Raw genomic sequence first — 20200 nt, forward strand, 5'->3', positions numbered from 1 at the left:
TAGCTTATCTCAGTACCTCATCTTTAATAATATCTATTGTTACTGTATTCACAGATGATATGTTTCAGGTTGAAGACCAAGTCTCAATGCAAAATAAAGACTTTACAGTCCTAGGAAAGCATAGGAGTTGCACCTCTTTCATGTTATGATCAGAATCAAACGTTACACATTATACATAAAACACAAGAGAGGTAGGAAGACATTTTGAAGAAGACAGCATTCAAAAACAAAAATGACACTGCAAGAGGTGCTTTCTTCCCCATAATACTCAACAGCTCTAAAAATTCCTTCTTGGAAGAAGAAAGCCCACTAGTGAGGCGGCAGTGTATTTGAAATTCTGAAAAGCAGAAATACCGCCATGTATTGTAGTCCTACCTCTCTCAAAAGAAATATTATTGTTAGTACCAGGAATATTACCTCCTTATTTCTTTGATTACTGTGCTTATAGCACACTCAAGCAGTTTAACCAAGTTTTCTTGATTTACCGTGTATTTCACTGAAGGGAACATTTTACCTACTAAAGTAGATATTAAAAATCCAGTATCGAAACTTCTCAGAAATTCAACATAAACTCTTCTTACTAAAAGAAAATTCAATAACAGCCCTGAAATATTATACTATTCAGCAAAACATCCACATTCATTTGCTATAGATAAGCCAATTAAATATTTACTGTTCTTGGCTTCCTGTTTATTACTAAGGCTTAACACAATGAAACTAGGTTTTAAAATGCGGAATTTTATTCACCACCATAAAATAATGTAATGCCAAAAACATGAAATACATTTTAAGTTGTAAATCAGTCTATTTTTCCTAACTGCCTTTTTTTTTTAATTATAAACTAGTAATTTTATTGATTGCAGTTATAATTGTGCTGAATTACTCCAGCAGAAAAGAAATGTTCAAAGATCCCTACTAGTATTGTAAGGGTGAAAAGTTCACTCATTTCCCACAACAGAATCATAGAATAGAATCACAGAATGGTTAGGGCTGGAAGGGACCTTCAAAGGTCATCTAGTCCAACCCCCCTGCAAGGAACAGGGATATCTCCAACTAGATCAGGTTGCTCAGGGCCTCGTCCAACCTGGCCTTGAACGTCTCCAGGGATGGAGCATCCACCACCTCTCTGGGCAACCTGTTCCAGTGTTCTACAACTCTCATGGTAAAAAATTTTTTCCTAATACCCAATCTGAATCTACCTCCCTCTATTTTAAAACCATTACTCCTTGTCCTATCACAACAGGCCCTCCTGAACAGCCTCTCCCCATCTTTCTTGTAGGCCCCCTTGAGGTACTGGAAGACCGCTATAAGGTCACCCCGGAGCCTCCTCTTCTCAAGGCTGAACAGCCCCAACTCTTTCAGCCTGTCCTCATAGGAAAGGTGCTCCAGCCCTCTTATCATCTTCGTGGCCCTCCTCTGGACCCTCTCCAACTGGTCCATGTCCTTCTTATGTTGGGGACTCCAGAACTGGACGCAGTACTCCAGGTGAGGTCTCACAAGGGCAGAGTAGAGGGGAAGAATCACCTCTCTCGACCTGCTGGCCACGGTCCTCTTGATGCAGCCCAGGATGCGGTTGGCCTTCTGGGCCGCAAGAGCACATTGCCGGCTCATATTGAGCTTCTCGTCCACCAGTACTCCCAAGTCCTTCTCCTCAGGGCTGCTCTCGATCCATTCACCACCCAGTCTGTATTTGTGCCTGGGATTACCATGACCCAGATGTAGGACCTTGCATTTGGCCTGGTTGAACTTCATGAGGTTGACACGGGCCCACCTCTCCAGCCTGTCGAGGTCCCTCTGGATGGCATCCCTCCCCTCCAGCGTGTCGACGGCACCACACAGCTTGGTGTCATCGGCGAACTTGCTGAGGGTGCACTCCATGCCACGTCACCAACAAAGATGTTGAAGAGGGCCGGGCCCAACACGGACCCCTGAGGGACGCCACTCGTGACCGGTCTCCACTTGGACATCGAGCCGTTGACCACTACTCTCTGAGTGCGGCCATTGAGCCAATTCCTTATCCACCGATATGCATGGACACATTGCTATTATAACTTAAGTACCCTGTGGTACTGAGAACAATAGCAGATCCCACCTCTGTACTGTTTGAGGTGGTGCTGACTGGGCTATTCTATTCAAAATTTGATCATGACTGCACACACTTCACCTGGCCCTACTTAAAACAATCTTCGTCCAGATTCTTCTCCTTGCAGATGCAAAGGAATTGAAAACCGGACCTGAGTAGAAAGTAATCGTCTCCAGTGAGGATAAACGTCCATGTTGCAAAAAGAAGACGGAATTAGTTTTGTTGATTTGTTAATAGCTAGTTGTTTGCTTGTTCCCTACCAAGCATCCAAACCTTTGCAAATCTCAATCTTAGGCTAACTCTTCTTGACCGTTTTACTGAAAATGCAGGCAACTCAGATCAAAGACACCTGAGAACTCAGACCTGCAACTTTGAGCAAGCCTCCTTGGGGATATACTAGCCCTGATACCCAATGCCTACTGAAGTAGTAAATAAATAATCTATATATTAATCTAAAAATACTTGAATCATCTTATTATTTATAAATTATTATAAAATAATTTATTTTAGGAGTTTTAAGTAGCTATGAGACCAAGGAAAGAGAGAGGGTTAACTCCTTCATGACACTTACCTCCCACATACAACACTGAAAAGACGACAATCAAAAGAAGATATTCGGTATTAGTGCTGAATTGTCACATTTTGCCAAAGCTAGTGAGGTTTTGTTACCTTTGTGGGATCAAACTGAAGTAAGTTTAGATTTTTTAAGTTATGTCATATGCTCATATATGCACGGAGGTATAGGTGACATCGCATGCAGTGTAATATAATGCTATTTCACTTACTGAATCAGCTTTTAAATTTTAAACCTTGTCTCTCGAAACAGAATGAAGCTACAAATAGTCAGTCATCTTTATCAAGTCAATTGTTATTACTGCGATGGGCCATCCTGTGAGAATTCCTGCAAGTGAATTTGAAAGCAGGGACAGAGACCTGATGAGCAAGACAATGAGCTATAGTCAGACACCTTTCTCTGCCATGAAATCCCCAGAGACAAGCCTCCGCCTACACGCCAGAAGTGAGTGATGAATAACACCTGAATATAGCATAAATCAAACAGGCTATCATAAGTGGTCATATTTATTTCATACATGATTATCATCTTAACTAACATAACAAAGGTATTCCACAAATTTCCAGTGATCAATTGTTTATATACACAGCACATACAGTTGATCTTGTTAGGAAAGTTTAACAGTTCAGTAATCCCCATTGCCTTTCTAGTAGTACTTCTGAATTTTTCTAAGCAAAAGGAGCTGGTGAGTGATATTCCCTAACGACGATTATAGTACGCTTAGCAAGCATTTGGGCAAAAACACACATTAGGCTTCTCTTGTCTGAACAGTTTGGTATCTCTGAAATGCTATAAACACTTTTCTCTGCAATCATGTATTTTCATTTTATATTGTAACTGTGGATTACTGCTGAAAGCAGTTATGACGTGGAGCTGAGGAACAAGAAAAGTTTTGTATTCTTTCATGCAGCAGAAGAGTGTAGTAGTGCAATGAAATGCTGATTGATATTTTGAGGATAATGCCCCTAAGTACAACAGAAAGAATGAGAAGTAAATTTTACTGGGGAGAATTTGCGTAGAGTCCCTATACAATCCTGGAGAGAACTAAAGGAATTTTTTGAGGAAATATTCCTGAAAATGCATACTTTATTCAGTCTCCTGCAGTAAAAATATGTAAGATCTGTAGACTGTAGAAAACTCGCATTTTTCAACCAGTTTCAACATGAGTTTACACTATGGAAACGTGTGTAGGTCGTATGGAAAACTTTGACTACATATGTACATTCTGGGCCATTTGTGGCACTACTGAGATGCCATTCTCACTCTTGGCATTTCATATTGAATACAGGAGGACAAAGTCCTGCTGCAAAAAGGCATGTTTTTAACAAGCACTTCCACTATAACAAACCATTCCAGTAAGGCAGGTATATCTTCTCTGTGCATCCAAAATCTACATTTTGCTTCAAAGCACAGTGATCTTTGAAATCTCCTATACCTTTGCCTTTTTCTGCTCACAGTTTTCATTGAAACATCAGCTAAATGCATGCCTTACTTCATAAATATTCATGGTAGCCTTTTCCTAAATGCAGGAGATGACTGGAGCCATAACTGTTTAATCACCAAAGCCAACTTTAATAAATTCTCGTCTTGACATGATACTTATTACTTACACATTACTCAGATATATTACTTATCTGTACTTAAAGGACAGGCTTACTTGCTCTGTAGCAAGTTCTCTTATAGAGACTGAAAATAATAGCATGTGCTGGTTCACAGACTCCATCCTGCTTCATGTGGTCCTATAGGTCCACTAGGTAGACTAGGTATTACAAAATAAACCAAACACTGTGAAATACTGTCCTTCGCACCCAAGGGCTCGGGGTTTGCAGTTACCAAGCCCACATACAAAAAACCCCACAAATTCAATAACACAGCATCAGTTCTAACTGTCAGCAAAATAAACAAGTTTCTTACACAGTAACTCCTTTGGGACTCTCCACTCCAATAAGTTCTCAAATGCACAAATGGATTTTGCCCCATTCAACCTAAATTGCCCTGCACAAACTGGAATACTAAGTAGTTCACCCTCTTTCTCATTATGTGACTTGGGGGAAATGTGTTGAATTAGTGATTTATTATCTGATTGCTCAGGATAGCCCTCAGGTAGCTGGACCTTGACTCACATTGCAGGATTGCCAAGAAATCAAAGTTAAAACTCGCATCTGCATTTAATACAATAATGCGGCATTTTTAATTGGAATTCAGGAAAAAAAAAAAAAAAGGTTCTTAGTAAGAGTTCAATATACATGATGAGTCAGTGGAGAAGAAATTAAGAACTAATTGGACCTGAATAGCCCATCTAGAGGATTTTTTGTTTTTAAATTGAACATATAATTCTATACACACTGTCCATTACCACAAAAGACAAACATCTTCCATTATATTCAACAGCACTAGTAAAGTCCTATTCATGGAGTCTACTTTTCTAGATGACATTATGTGAATAGAGTAACTTACAAAAGAATGGTAATTCTAATTTAAGAAGCAGAAGGGAACGATAACTTTACACCAAAACTGGAATGCAGTTACTGTGGTGCAACTCCACCAAAGTGAGGACAATTATTTAAGATTTATGCCATTCTACTAGAGCAGAATCTAGTTACATTTATTACAACAGGTGACACAAGAAGTGTTTGGAGGCACTGGGGCTTTGTGCATTACTAAATTCACAAACAAAATGTGCTTGTGCTATCCACATGTAATTTCAAATTGAATTTCCCATACAGTGGCAAGTATCTATCCTTTCAAGCAATCTGAGGCACACTTACCATTCATTCTGCTTCAAGAACGAGCCTGCTAGTCTCCACCAAGTTAGCTTGTCACTGTGAATAAATGCAAGTCATCAACGTCAAGGCCATAAAATAAGACAAGAGTTCAGGAAATAGCTTGAAATTCTCTCTCTTATCCTGTAAATAAACAGCTCTATAATATTTATAAGCTTATTACTTCTATTTATTACATGCATTAATTAAAACAGATGCATAACCAAACAGAATATGGGTAATGAATTAAGCTTAAAACAGATGCCCACTTAGCATCGGGCTTTTGATTAAGGTACCCGAGTTAGAAGTTTCATTACAGATGAAATACAGAGACACAGACCTCAGAAAGAGAGTTCAGAAGTCCATCTCACTCATCCTCATCCTCTGGTAACATCTGCTACATGAGTTGTCCCACAGAGAGTATACTGTCCTGAGATTCACAAGATTCCTAAATTCACACTGCTGATGAAGTGATGAAAGTTGGCTGGTTTGGGGGCAGAATAACTAATTGTTTCTTGGGCTCATACATTGGAGAAATCTACTCTTTTTTATTTCTAATGTACAAACATTGAGTGCTGTATAATTCACTATTTATTGCCTAATATAATTAATTACTGAGTTTGGGGCAACAAAAGTCAACTGTTTGGGCACTTATTTCAATCTCAAATAATCCAAAGCTAAATAAATATTTAATCTTAAGCCTAGTTATGCACATGCAGACATTCAAGAGTGAACATGGTTATAGGACTCTCAGTTACAAAACCAGATGGAGGATATTGCATTATATTTTCCTGTGCAGCATTCACACAGACATAGAAGCATACTACATGGCATATTCAGACATTCAACCTGTTACAAACGATAAGGTTGCAAGTGAATTGTTTGTGTTTGGGAGATTCTCTCCCCTTCTTTAAATAGCGAAAATAAAAGTCTGTATTTTTCAATGGAAAGATTCACAGTGAGGTGGTTGAAAAAAACAGAGCAGCACTCTAAATCATCTTAAAATTTGAAAACAACGTGTTTAAGTGACTCTCTTATTTAAGAGCTTGAAAGGAAATGAAAACCAAAACCAGTCAAGTATTTCAAACACTATAATGACAATTATATGTAAATACAAATCTTTTTAAGTTAAATGAAGTATCATTCACAATTTATGTTTTCACTGTAAAAAGGCTTAATGAGACAGCTTAACTCAGAGAAAATAATTTCAAATAGCATTCAAGAAAATAACCTGCATAAACAGCAGACCTTTGCCTCTCACGTAAAGCAGCAAACCATGAACAGCCTTAGTAAACAGGAAAAATGCTTCTTTCCTTCAATTATGCAGCAAGACCTGTTTTGCAGGGTCAATTTTAGAACCAAAATTCAAGTATGCAAGTGTTACAGCGACTATTGCAAACAGTATTTTGTTCTGGAAAATACCTGATTCATACATATGCACTCTCCCCCTGATCAAGTCAGTGTTACAGTCACTGTTACAAGTATTACAACTTCCGTTATTTCACTAGTGCAAAATCCGGATCCTCACTTACACGGAACAGTCAACAGATAGCCTTTTAAAATCAGTAATTACCATATTTTAGTTAAAAATCACTCACGATGAGAGAATTTCACCGCTCCTTGCTAATATGTACTGAAAGATTGACTAGTTTCTGTTCCCCTGCCCTTTTTCTCTTAAAATAATTCCATTTTTAAAATGTTCTGTTTGCACCCAATGGTAATGGTCACTACAAACAAAAACTCTGGAATTTACCGTATTTGTCAGGCACAGCACTAACTCAGTATTGACTATTTCAATGCCAGATTACATATTTCTTTAACACAGCCCTAACTGTATTGAGGTGTTTGGGTAATTACACAGAGAGTCAACTATTCTTATGGAAGGATACTATTTGCTTGAGATACACAGCCTTTTTTTACTGTAGGATTATCTCTGTGGCACAAAAGTATATTCTTGAGTAGAAGACCATACGGTAATCTACCATCAGCCCCAAGCAGCCCTTGTTGATAATGTCCAGTATAGCAACCTAAGCAGTGAAACTTTGCTCTTGGTCCCTGAGAAGAAAGTTGTCTTTTTTCCTAAAGTACTGTCTCAAATCAATGATGCACTCTGTGGCAAAAGTTGGGATATTAAGGGCAGTTTTAAACCTGGTCATTCTAGTATTGACCTACACTTCACCTTGAGACAGCTCTTTCAGGAAATAACTGGATTTCATAAGCTCTGGACAGTACATTTTATAGATTTCTGGCAGGACTCTGATTCAGTGCATTGAACAACTTAAGGCATCTGATCAGGTGTCCTTGAAAGGATAGTGTTATTGACAGAAGAGCTCTAAAACAGGCTGGAGAGCTGTGTTTGTGTTGGCAACATAGTGGGCTACTTCAACAGCCCTGTCTCCTATGTTGTATCTACACGTACGCACAAAGAGAAAGGTTCCTTACCAGACATAATTAAGGCACAAAGGAAGCCCTTGCCACAAATATTAAGCAGCCTACAACTCTAGAGCTTGACCAGCTCAGTAACAACCAGTTTTCAAATCAAGATTATGAAAACATGACTGTAATTACTGGATGAAATATACTTACTATTTACTCAATACTCAGGAGATGCCACAAGCTACATCTACGTCAATAAATAAAACAGGTTTCCACTGACAAACTTAAAACACTGGATCTGTGATCATCCATACTGCTTAACTCTTAGCTTACTCCCTAATTCAGTTTTGACAGACCCAGCACTCTCTTTCCAACGCAAATCTGCTCCAAAGGGGAATAGCCCTAAACGGTATGGGAGTGATGAGGCCATGCCACTTAGCTTCAGCGATCAATCCCCAGTCCGCTTCCATTTAGCAGTACAAACGTACCAAAAGAGAGCAGAAAAGTCTCATTAAAAGGAGTGGACTCTTGCACAGAAACTGCCAATATTTCCTTTGAGTCCCATCACTGTCTGTTCTGGATAACATGACGCTGATAACACAACACCAACTCCAGGCTACAGCTCTACATATCATTTTAGTCGACATTACTGAAACTGGGCTGTTCAGGAGCAATGAAGAACTGAACTGATACGTTCTTGTTCCTGACTGTCTGGTAAAGTGAAGATAAGCAGTGAGGCTATTGATTGGCTTCATGGAGTGATGGCAGATGATACTGGCTCTTGTTCAGTTTTGGTGGCTCAAGTTTCAGGAATACCCTGCTCAATACATTCTCACTAAGGAACAGCACTTCAGTATCCCACTGCATTGCTGCTACAAGGCTTGGTGAAAAATTATTATGGATGATGCATAACCAAATCTTTCCAAAACTCTTACAAAATTTCAGTTATGTAGCATTCAATTTATAAACATCAGTTTGCCCCATTTACTATAATCATGACATTGTTATGGGTCGTGTTAGGTTAGTTTTAGAGCTAAAACTCCAATCTCTTACTTATGATGAGCAGGATTAAAATACACATGTACCTAAATATATTGAAAATCTACTTAACAGATTTTATAGATATTAGACAATTCTGCTTTACACTGTCTTTGAAGCACTAACTATATAGATATACGCAACATAATGCTCACTCTATGACCAAATATTTGGAGTAATGCCAATAACACTCAGAAATTACTAAGAGTTTGACAAAACAACTACTGATGTTTTCTTGGTGTGCTGCTTTTGTCTAGGAGAGAGTTAATTTTCTTCCTAGTAGCTAGTATGGGGCTATAGTTTGGATTTGTGCTGGAAACAGTGTTGATAATACAGGGATGTTTTTGTTATTGCTGAGCAGTGCTGGCACAGAGTCGAGGCCTTTTCTGCTTCTCACCCCACCCCACCAGTGAGTAGGCTCAGGGTGCACAAGAAGTTGGGAGGGGACACAGCTGGGACAGCTGACCCCAACTAACCAAAGGGATATTTCCTCCCATATGACGTTGTGCTCACCATATAAAGCTGGAGGAAGAAAGAGGAAGGGGAGGGACACATTCAGAGTGATGGCATTTTGTGTTTCCGAGTAACCATCATGCATGACGGTGCTCTGCTTTCCTGGAGATGGATGAACACCTGCCTCATGATGGGAGGCAGCGAACGAATTTCTTGTTTTGATTTGCTTGCACACATGGCTTTTGCTTTACCTATTAAACTGGCTTTATCTCAATCCACGAGTTTTCTCACTTTTACTCTTGATTCTCTCCCCCATCCCACTGAGGAGGGAGTGAGCGAGCCACTGCATGGTGCTTAGTTGCCAGCTGGGGTTAAACCATGATGAGTGGGTTTTCAAATCAAATTGGTCTATAAGCATTAAGAATATTCTTTTCCTTGCAGATTAAGTGATATTGCTACTGATCTTAGATCTATATTTACCTAAAATCATTTCTGAAGTGAACTGCTCAGCTGGACATTTAATTTTCCATTTGAGAGTTCTTATTACTCTCTACCCTTGCTCTCTCTGCTATTTTAAAATTAGTCCTCTTACATTTAAGTGTAAATATCTTGGATTGATGAGACCTTTCAAGAAAGTCTGTCCTATATTTTTGAATAAAGTAAACCAGGTAAACCAGGATAGGAAGAAAATTCTTTCCTGGGATTAATTGGTGAAAAGTCGTATACAAAGCGTTGGAACACTGTAAAAGTTATTCTTGATAGTCAAAAGTAGAACTAATTGTAAACAAAAAAAGCAAAGACCACCATGATAATGAGTAACTGAGCAATATGGTTATGCGTTGTTCTCAAAACATCAGCTCGATTCTCAGTAGCATCAAGTCTTTTCCAATTACCTCAGCTGGTCTAGTAAAATCTGTTACATCACTTCTTACAGATATTCTTCCACATAGCTCTACAGTACCTTTCCTTTTGTTCCATTTTACCAAAATATTTATAATCTACTATATTCAATCCCACATTAAAAAAAGAAACTTTTTCTTAGTTTTATATATATTTTTATATCATGCTTAATGCACTTTAATGGCATATTATTTAATCTTTAAAAATAGCTTATCTATACATATTCTGTGAAATACCATTTAACTAGGCATACTTCTCACTGAAGTATGCCCTAAGTTCAAACAAAACTAAGTGAATATGAAACGCTACACAAAAATTATGCAGAACTAAGATTGTTAATGGAAATACAATCATAATTGGAAAGAGTATTTTAAATTACTCTCAAGATAAAAACTGATATACTTTAAAGTAAGCAAAGATAATGGCAATTTAAACCTCCACTGTATACTGTTTTTCAGATTGTTCCTGTTCTTTGGTGGTTGATTAAATATATGCCAATCAATGGGCCAAATTCTGAGATCATGATTCAGGAAGCAATGAAGACTTCAAGCTTTGGCCAAATAATTTAATAACCCAACAATCCTGAGTAAAATCTGTGTGTGCATTTAGATTTATAAATTATCAACGGAGAGGCGAAGTAATTTTTGTAGGTACTAGTTTGGCTGACACACCACAAAGCGAATCAAATAGCAGCAGCCCAAAAGCACGTGCTGGTACAGCCAAAGCTTTTTTATTAGGGAACATTTATCTCCATTAAAGGTGATACATGAAATCTGGTTAGAGCCTGAATCTCAGCTAATAGGCTATATACTTTCTCTGTGCAAAGTGCACTTGTGCACAAGCATCACTAGGCCACAGTAACTAAAATTCTGGACTAACTTTACATATGACAGCCAACCTGTTGCCTGCAACAGTTAAAAAATCACGCCTCTCAGTCAGAGACCCTTTGCATTTCCTATTAACCAGGAACACCTTCAGGGAGGTGGGAGAGGGAGAGAGAGAACCCGACACACTATGTTCTGTTCTGCATTACAGAACAGACATTTTTAAGCTTCTCTTGGAAGGATAAAAAAGCATTTCTCAGCAATTGAAATGTTTTGGTTTACTGATACAGAATTCTGTCTCAGATGCTGAATTCTGATGCTTGAAGTATAGCAGCAAAAAGCCTAGAAACTGATTTATGATCTCAGAGTAGTCTGACACTAAAGGGAGTTGACCAAGCCAGCTGCAGGTAAAGCAGGCAAACGTTGCACAGGAAATAAGTACCTCGGTTTATAAAAGAGGATGAGATGATCATCCAGTGGCACATCCATTAGTCTGGCTTTATTAACATATAGAGTTTAGAAAACACTTTAAACAAACATGCAATGGAAGACAAGAAAGTAAACAGAAAATGAGATAAAAGCCCATGTGGATTTAGCAAATGTAGATTTGCCAGATAAACTTCATCTCTTCTTTGAAGGATAATTGACTTGCTTGATAAAAAGCATATAGTAAATATAATCTCCATGGATTTCAGAACAGCATTTTATAAGGCATCACCTAGGAAATATTTCAAACTATAGAATGTAGCAATTAATACAGATTTTACAGCAGTACATATACAAGGACAGGCAGAAATGTTGGAGCTCCTCTGCCTGCAGTCCAAGCTGATCAGTAGTAAGCCAGCAATACATTAGGAGTGTCGTTGGAGCACTTCATAGGTTGGTATCTGAAAACGCCACTAATAAGCTGGTTTTCACTGTTTTACTGCGAGTTGTGCTCAATTTCATCAATTGTGCTATTCTCATGGATAAATATATCTAGATATGCACAGAATCCACGTAAATCCAGCAACGTTCTTTCAACAGGAAGACGAAAGAAAATGAACAAGTTTCAAGCCACTTTATTGTTGTTTTTTTTTTTTTTTCTGGCAGATAAAGACTGAATCCAAACGAAAGGTCCCCACTCTGACTCCGGTAAAGTTAAAACCAAACTTAAGTTATATTATTCACTCCAGCACTAGCAGTCCTTACTGCTCCTCAAAAGCAAGTCTTAAAAACTAATATTTATTCATGGACCCCAGAACAAGCAGAGGACATGCATTTGACAGAAAAGGAAACAGATTACACTTTGAAGTGTTGAGTAGCCTTGTGTACAAGGAGGGAAAAATAATCTCAGTGGTCTCTTCCCAACATTTAAGACTGTATCAGCCTTGAAAGTCAGCAGAGAATGTGTTGAAATCTACTACAGAGTACAGAAAATAGCTGGCGCAATTTCACTGCCTGAAATACTAACATTTAAAAATGCTACACTCCTAAACACCTCTAATTGGTTTGAGATAGAAGTGTTACTTTTTTATGGACGGGAGCATGCATGAAAGTAAATTTGAAACCTGTAAAACTTTATGGGCTTGATTTTTATTTTTATGGAGCTAAATGTCCTTTCAAGGTTTGCATTCTCTGAGTGCAGTAACCATGTTTTTTGGTACCAAGCGTATTGCAACAGGGCACAGGCTGCACGCAGAATGGATCGCGAAAAGCTGTAGCTTGAAAAGCACAGGAAAAAGAGACCAAAAGGGTTAAGAAGTAGCCATGAAACACTAGAGGTAGCACCATAAGCACAGTGTGTAGCAACACAGTTAAGAGACAAAAGACTCCTGTGACAGCAGTAGAAGAAAGCCGACAGGAAGAGAAGTGCAAAAACGGGAGTGGCATCTACAGAACGGCTGCATGAGAAGCATGTAGAAGAGACAGCAACAGAGGAATAGAGAAAAAGTGATGTAATTTATACAAAAAAACTTTGTCACCTAGTCAAGGTAAAAAGATTAAAGACCTAGAAAGAACGTAAACATGGAGAAACTATAATTTGGAAGAGCAGAGTAAGAAGGACAGTATTTCCTTTCATCTAAACGCTGGTTTTCACTACATACTTCAATGAGGACTTTCGAAAAATGTTTCACCTCAAGAAATGAGTTTGACTCTAGGATTCACATGCAACACTGCATACACAGAATTGTTTACTACACCTCACTTCTATAAGTTTACCCTGACCTACACCAGCATAAGCTCAACACACTGTCTTTTACGGGACGATGTTTAAATCTCCTCCAATTCATACTACCAACACACAGGGCCACAGAGACTGAGAGAGAAACAGAGTGACTCAAGCTTCCCAATAACTTTTCCTGAATTGAGCACTCTCATGAATAAATGCAAAATTTCCTGTTTCAGCTCAGCCAAAGTATTTTTAGAAGAGTAGTCCCGACTCTCACCCCAGCTGAGCACTATTTTCAGTTCTGATTCAAGGGGGGCTTCCTGAAGCCTACTTTGCAGAAGAAAGTCCTCTTAGAGTATCTGATACAAGATGTGCTATTGACCCAAAAAGCAAGGTGAGGTCGGTACCATCAAGAGCATACTGATTTTAATGGGGCTACTGCTTCAGAATTTCACTTAGGTTGTACCACTGCGCTACTGACACACTTCATGCCTCAGCATCCATCAAGCCAACTTTCATTTAAACTGAGAGTCTAACGCTATTTTATGACTATGCCTGATCTGAAACCAAATCCAAAAAAGTGCCTATTTGCTATCACTTTTATTTTGTCTTGCAAGAAATCTTACTTTAAAAGGTAAATATTTCAATGGATTGAGAATAAGTACTCTTAGAAACTGAAACAAGATCAGGTAGCAAGTATGATCTCTGTCACTAGCAAGAGTGCAAGTACATATTTGGCATTTTACAGAACCTTCAGGCTTAGTTTGATTAGTTATTAAAATTATGGCTAGCCTACGGGGAGAATCACAATAATTGGTATAGGTCATAGATAATCAAAAGTGTCTCTCCCAGTGGGATGAAACCTATTAAAATCAGATATTTAAATCTCTTTACACTTGCACATTCAATTCACGTGCAAAATTACTTGTCCCAAATCTTAGTCTCCAAGGAAGATTGCAGACATTTTTCATTGTTCTTTATTTGGTGCTAATTAACATTTTCAAGAGGTTTGAGACAGAAGCAGCTCAGTATACCCCAAAGAAATGATTCTTTCTAGATGCCAGATCTTTGCTTTATCTTGTTGAAAGACTCAACTTTAAAGCTCTGAATGTTTAGATTACTTCAACTGACATCTCAAAGGCTAATATCTAAAAAAGAATGTTAAATACAGCCCATTATTTCTATTGTGAAGATCTGAATTTAAAACGAATGTTAATCAGATCAATTTTAATTACCGATTCAAAAGTCTAGCTTTGCTATTTAGACTGCTATTGCACTTTTTTATATTAATAATTGTTATGACAACGGGATCAGATGACTCCAAGAATTATTTTGTCCAGCGAAGTTAAAAAAAAAGAGAAAATCAGTAGACAGCACACAAGAAATAACTGACCAATATGTATTATGCCATGAAATTTATTAATGTAAAGTTAAAATGTAAGTTCCTGACAAAATCCTATCAAAGCCAAATGGATGTTTATCATAGACTTCAAAAGCCGTGGGATTAAATTCTCTACTCTACTTCAGAGTTTTAGTTAAAGGTAGGATTTTTTTGTGTAGATTTTATTTTTATTCTCATTTAAAATTAAAAGTAATCAGATCTTTAGCTGTACTTCACAGGCAAAAAAGTAAAAACAGCAAGTAGTAATCCAAAGCTTTACAATATTCTTTGTTTTATAACATGAAGTAGAGCCTTAACGTGTGGCTTAGGGTACAGATTTACTACTCAGATCATTGTATTTGTTGCGGTCTTACTTAGAAATAAAAAGTTAAACCTCTCTTTTCACTAGCCACAATTCAAGAAAAGAATAGATAGGAATTTTGAATAATACCTGCCTCTGGGGCACACATGTAGCCCTTGGTGGTCGGCCTAAAGCTCAAGCTTGAGCTTTAAAGCTTTAGCTTTCTGGCATCATTTTAATGACAGATGACCATGTGCTTGCCAGTCTTGCCATTGGTAATGTCACTCCAATAAGCTGAGACAAAAACTCCATAGAATAATTACACATTATTTTTCACGACTCTTTTGCGATTCACATAGCCATTCAGTCTCTGGGAATGCTGTGCATTGATTCTCTTTACTCAAAGTGTATAAACAATTTCTTTTCTGTAGTCCAGGATATTTATCCAGTAAATGAAAGTGTGTGAATGGAGAGCAGGAGGAAGGCAGAAACCATGGTTATTTGTCAATCAAGTCAATAACCTAAAAGAGATTTTACTTACCTTGACAACGCCCCTGCACATGCAACGCAGTCACATTATTATATCTAATAGTTTCACTATTATTCATCATTTGAAATGCATTCTCCATTTTCATATTCATGAAAATGCTATGAGAGAGGTGTTAGATCTTTAAAGACTTCACTCAATCAAGGCTGAACATGACTTCAGTGCCTATACGTAAAAGGATACATGAGAAAGCATTCAGCAATTTTTATTAAACTATTACTAGTGATGTAATTTTTCCTACCTGCCTATAGTGGCATATTGTACAATTAAACATTTCTGTTCTTGCTCAGAGAGTGTTCCTTTATGTATCAATGTAAGCTTTGTTATGGACTGTAGAGCAAGTAGATTTATCTCTACCATGAGAAAGAGAAAGTCTCCTAATAAAGATCAGGGCAGCAAAATGACCACTCTGAAGGCATTTGGCACTAATAAAGATTATGCACAGTCTGATTTGTTTAACTGTATAAATGGAGTCTCAACTACTCATCATGACACCTATTAAGGAAATGCATTGACACGACTGCCTGCATTGTTTTTTAACGGAATTAATGCTGATGTAAGCAAAGTCTAGAGCAACAGCATAGTACTGCTACCATGTTGCGAAAGCATCAGTTGGTCTATAGATCACTGTCATTCGCTGTTCCTTCTTTATTGTGCAAAGAGAGAAGGTAACAGACTGAACAGTGGGGATGAGAGCATGCAGTCAGATACCTCTATGGTAGGACGTGGCAGCTGAGGACCACAGGGTTAAGAGCAGCAGACTTAAGAGGCCTTATGGAAAAGGTACACATTTTCTAAAAAATTATCTTGTATATTTTTTAAGCCTTGTCTTCCTTTATCGACACCCTCTTTTCCTGTTAGCTTGGGGAAAGGGGGGTGAGGGGGTGTTGGTTCTCCACCCATCTTCTATGTCAATTCCTACTTCAGACTTTCAACATGTCATCTCATCTGTTTCATAGATTCATAGATTTTCATAGATTTCTAGGTTGGAAAAGACCTTAGAGATCATCGAGTCCAACCATCCCTAATCCCCATTAAACCATATCCTCAAGTAGCTCATCCACCCTATTCTTAAACACATCCAGGGATGGGGACTCAACCACCTCCCTGGGCAGCTTATTCCAGTGGCTGACAAACCTTTCAGAGAAGAAATACTTCCTAACATCCAACCTGAATCTCCCCTGACTAAGCTTATGCCCATTTCCTCTTGTTCTATCACCCATCACTAATGTAAAGAGCCCTTCCCCTAACTCCCCACCATCTTTTCTCAAGTATTTATAGACCGTAATCAGGTCTCCCCTCAGCCTCCTCTTCTCCAGGCTAAACAGCCCCAACTCCCTCAGCCGCTCCTCATAAGTTTTATTTTCCAGCCCCTTGACCAGTTTAGTTGCCCTTCTTTGGACTCGCTCCAGGAGCTCAATATCTCTCTTAAAGCGAGGGGCCCAAAACTGGACACAATATTCCAGGTGCGGCCTCACCAGTGCCGAGTACAGGGGCAGGATCACTTCCCTGCTCCTGCTGGTCACACTATTCTTGATACACGCCAGTATCCCATTGGCCTTTTTGGCCACCTGGGCACACTGCTGGCTCATATCAAGCCGGTAGTCAACCAACACCCCCAGGTCCTTCTCCGCCAGGCAGCTCTCCAGTCACTCCTCCCCGAGCCTATAGCGATGCTTGGGGTTTTTATACCCCAAGTGAAGGACTCTGCACTTGGCCTTATTAAAGCTCATGCCATTGGCCTCAGCCCAACGATCCAGTCTGTTCAAATCCCTCTGAAGGGCCTCCCTACCCTCGAGCAGATCGACACAGCCTCCCAGCTTGGTGTCGTCCGCAAATTTACTGAGGGTACATTCAATCCCCTCATCCAGGTCATTGATAAAGATGTTAAACAGAACTGGACCCAGCACTGAGCCCTGGGGAACCCCACTGGTGACCGGCCTCCAGCCGGATTTAGCCCCATTTACCACCACTCTTTGGGCCCGGCCATCCAGCCAGTTTTTAACCCAAAGGAGGGTGTACCTATCCAGGCCAGCAGTTACCAGTTTCTCCACCAGAACACTATGAGGAACTGTATCAAAGGCTTTACTGAGGTCCAGGAAAACTACATCCACAGCCCTTCCCTCGTCAACCAGGCGGGTCACCCTGTCATAGAAGGTGATCAGGTTTGATTGGCAAGACCTGCCTTTCATAAACCCATGTTGACTGGGCCTGATCACCCGGTTAACCTGTATGTGCTCATTAATAGCACTCAAGATAACCTGTTCCATGACTTTGCCCGTCACCGAGGTCAGACTGACAGGTCTGTAGTTCCCCGGATCCTCCTTCCGCCCTTTTTTGTAAATGGGGGTAACATCCGCCAGCCTCCAGTCCAGCGGAACTTCCCCAGTGAGCCAAGACTGCCCAAAGATAATGGACAGGGGTTTGGCAATGACATCCGCCAGCTCTCTCAGGACTCTCAGGTGGATACCATCAGGCCCCATAGACTTGTGGGCATCCAGCCGAAGGAGCAGATCCTTGACCCGTTCCTCTTGGATCACAGGAGCTTCGATCTGCTCTCCCTCCCTGCACTCAGACACCGAAGGCCAGCTCACCTGGGAACTGCTGACCTTATTATTAAAGACTGAGGCAAAGAAGGCATTAAGGACCTCAGCCTTGTCTTCATCCCTAGTGACTAACGTACCCCCTGAGTCCAGTAGGGGCTGGAGGTGATCTTTAGCCCTCCTTTTGTTATTAATATATTTATAGAAAGACTTTTTGTTGTCCCTTACGGAGCTGGCTAGTCTAAGTTCCAATTGGGCTTTTGCCTCCCTGATTATCTCCCTACATGCCCTAACTTCCTCCCTGTATCGATTCCTGGATGCCTGCCCATTCTTCCAAGACTTGTAGACATCCCTTTTTCTTTTGAGATGTTCCCAAATCTCCTTTGTTATCCAAGCTGGTTTTCTACCCCGGCGGCTCGACTTCCGGCACACAGGGACAGCAATATGGAAAAGAAAGGAAAATTGCAATCATCTATCGATCCTCTCTCTTGAGAGCTTGCAAGTCTGGACAGAGAAGAGAGAATCAAACCAACCTGCTTAACTTTCTGTACCAAAATTCACTTCAGATACATAAAGCTGTGGACTGAGAGAACAAGAGGAACTTTCTAAGTAAACCTCAGTGGTAAGCAATTGTGAAATGAGATCAGAAAAGAAGAAACAAAAGCCTGCTAAATATGTATTCTCTACTCAGACACTCTTAATTTTTATTCAGGTTTTCAGAGTGTCCCAAAACTTAAGTGAAAACAGTTCTCCAATATTTAGTTTACTGGACTGTAACTTAGTTGCAGAACTAGTAGTTAATGATTGTTGTGTTAGAAGCCCTCCAGGTTAAGGCAGCATTATAGTTTAGCAGAGCAATATGTGTACTGGTAGGAGAACATGCCCAATAATACCACTCAGCAGGAATATCTAACATTATCTGTCATTGTTGTGAGAAGATTGTTGAGCAATGCAATGCTTAAACAGACTCAAATCTTGCCACAATCAAAAATTAGACTAAAATTGAAAAGATTCCAGGAAATCACTTATGTATAACATTTTGACATGATTTTTTCAATTGTTCCCTAAAAAAAAAATCATAGACAAGACAATATTTGACATTACTGCCAGCATCAAGTAACAATTACTTTTTTTTTTTTTTAGTTCAGAACTAAGAACTGTTCATTCCAAGGAATCTAACTCTCAATTTCTACAAAAAGGCATTAAAATAAAATTCTTACCCATTGAGAGATTGATAATATTGTCATGTACTTCAACAATCTACAACAGTGAAAGCTTTGCAGTACCAGAGATCCCCTTATAGCACTAAACTCATCATCAGTAGAATCTGGTAGAGAATATTCCTTGCTGTTGTCAAAGTCTGCTTCCAGTGAGCAGCCAAACACTCCCAAACCTGAGCAGGCCATCCCATGAAGTAGGTAGGAAATTCTTTCTTTCCTGAAAACTCTGATCCTGCTTCTCACAGCAAGATATGGTTTTATAGATACCTAGAGCACAAAAGGATTTTATTGTACTCCTTAGTGGAGTGGTTCCACTTTGCCAGATTGATCCTGTCCCTCTTTCTAGCAGCCCTTGATCCTCAAAGAGGGTCTCACATTCATAAAAGCCTAATACCTGTTGATGACATCAGCCATGCAACCATTTGTTGACCCACAGAATTCATCTACTCCTCCTCAAACCCCTCCTCCTCCTGGGCAGGATTGAGAAGAAAACCAGATGGTCCCCTGTGTTGTTGACCACCATCCCTAGAGCCATGCAGTCACAGCTGATATGCTCCAGGTCTCCTCTGGCAGTATTGTTGGTGCCCACAAAGACGAAAGGCAGGGGATAACAGTCCAAGGGCCAGAAAAGCCTCCACAAGTCTTTCCACAGCATTCCAGTTCCAAGCCTCTGGAGCAAGCCACAAACCTCCCAAGACAGCTGGTCAGGTCAACAGATGGGGTTCCTCTGTCCCACAGAGCAGAAAGTCTCCCAGAATGGTAACTCTCCTCTTCCTCACAGACCTCCTGCATGGCTCAGGCTGACCCAGCATAGAGACTGTGACAGACTGACGTCCTAGGCTCCCAGGCATTGAACCTATTCTGTGGCTGCCGATCTGCTGGCAGAGGAGCAGACCTCCTGCTGGTGTCAGCAAACACTGGCTTCCAGCCTTCACTGTCACAGGACTCTTCCATTTCCCAACTTTGTAGGCACATGAGAAGATCATCTCCCCCTGCCCCAGGCTCAGCAACAGGCTCCAGGTGTTCCTTGCGCCCCAGCCTGAAGA

The sequence above is a fragment of the Tauraco erythrolophus genome, chromosome 8, assembly GCF_009769465.1.
Source record: "Tauraco erythrolophus isolate bTauEry1 chromosome 8, bTauEry1.pri, whole genome shotgun sequence".
NCBI classification, from domain to species: Eukaryota; Metazoa; Chordata; class Aves; order Musophagiformes; family Musophagidae; genus Tauraco; species Tauraco erythrolophus.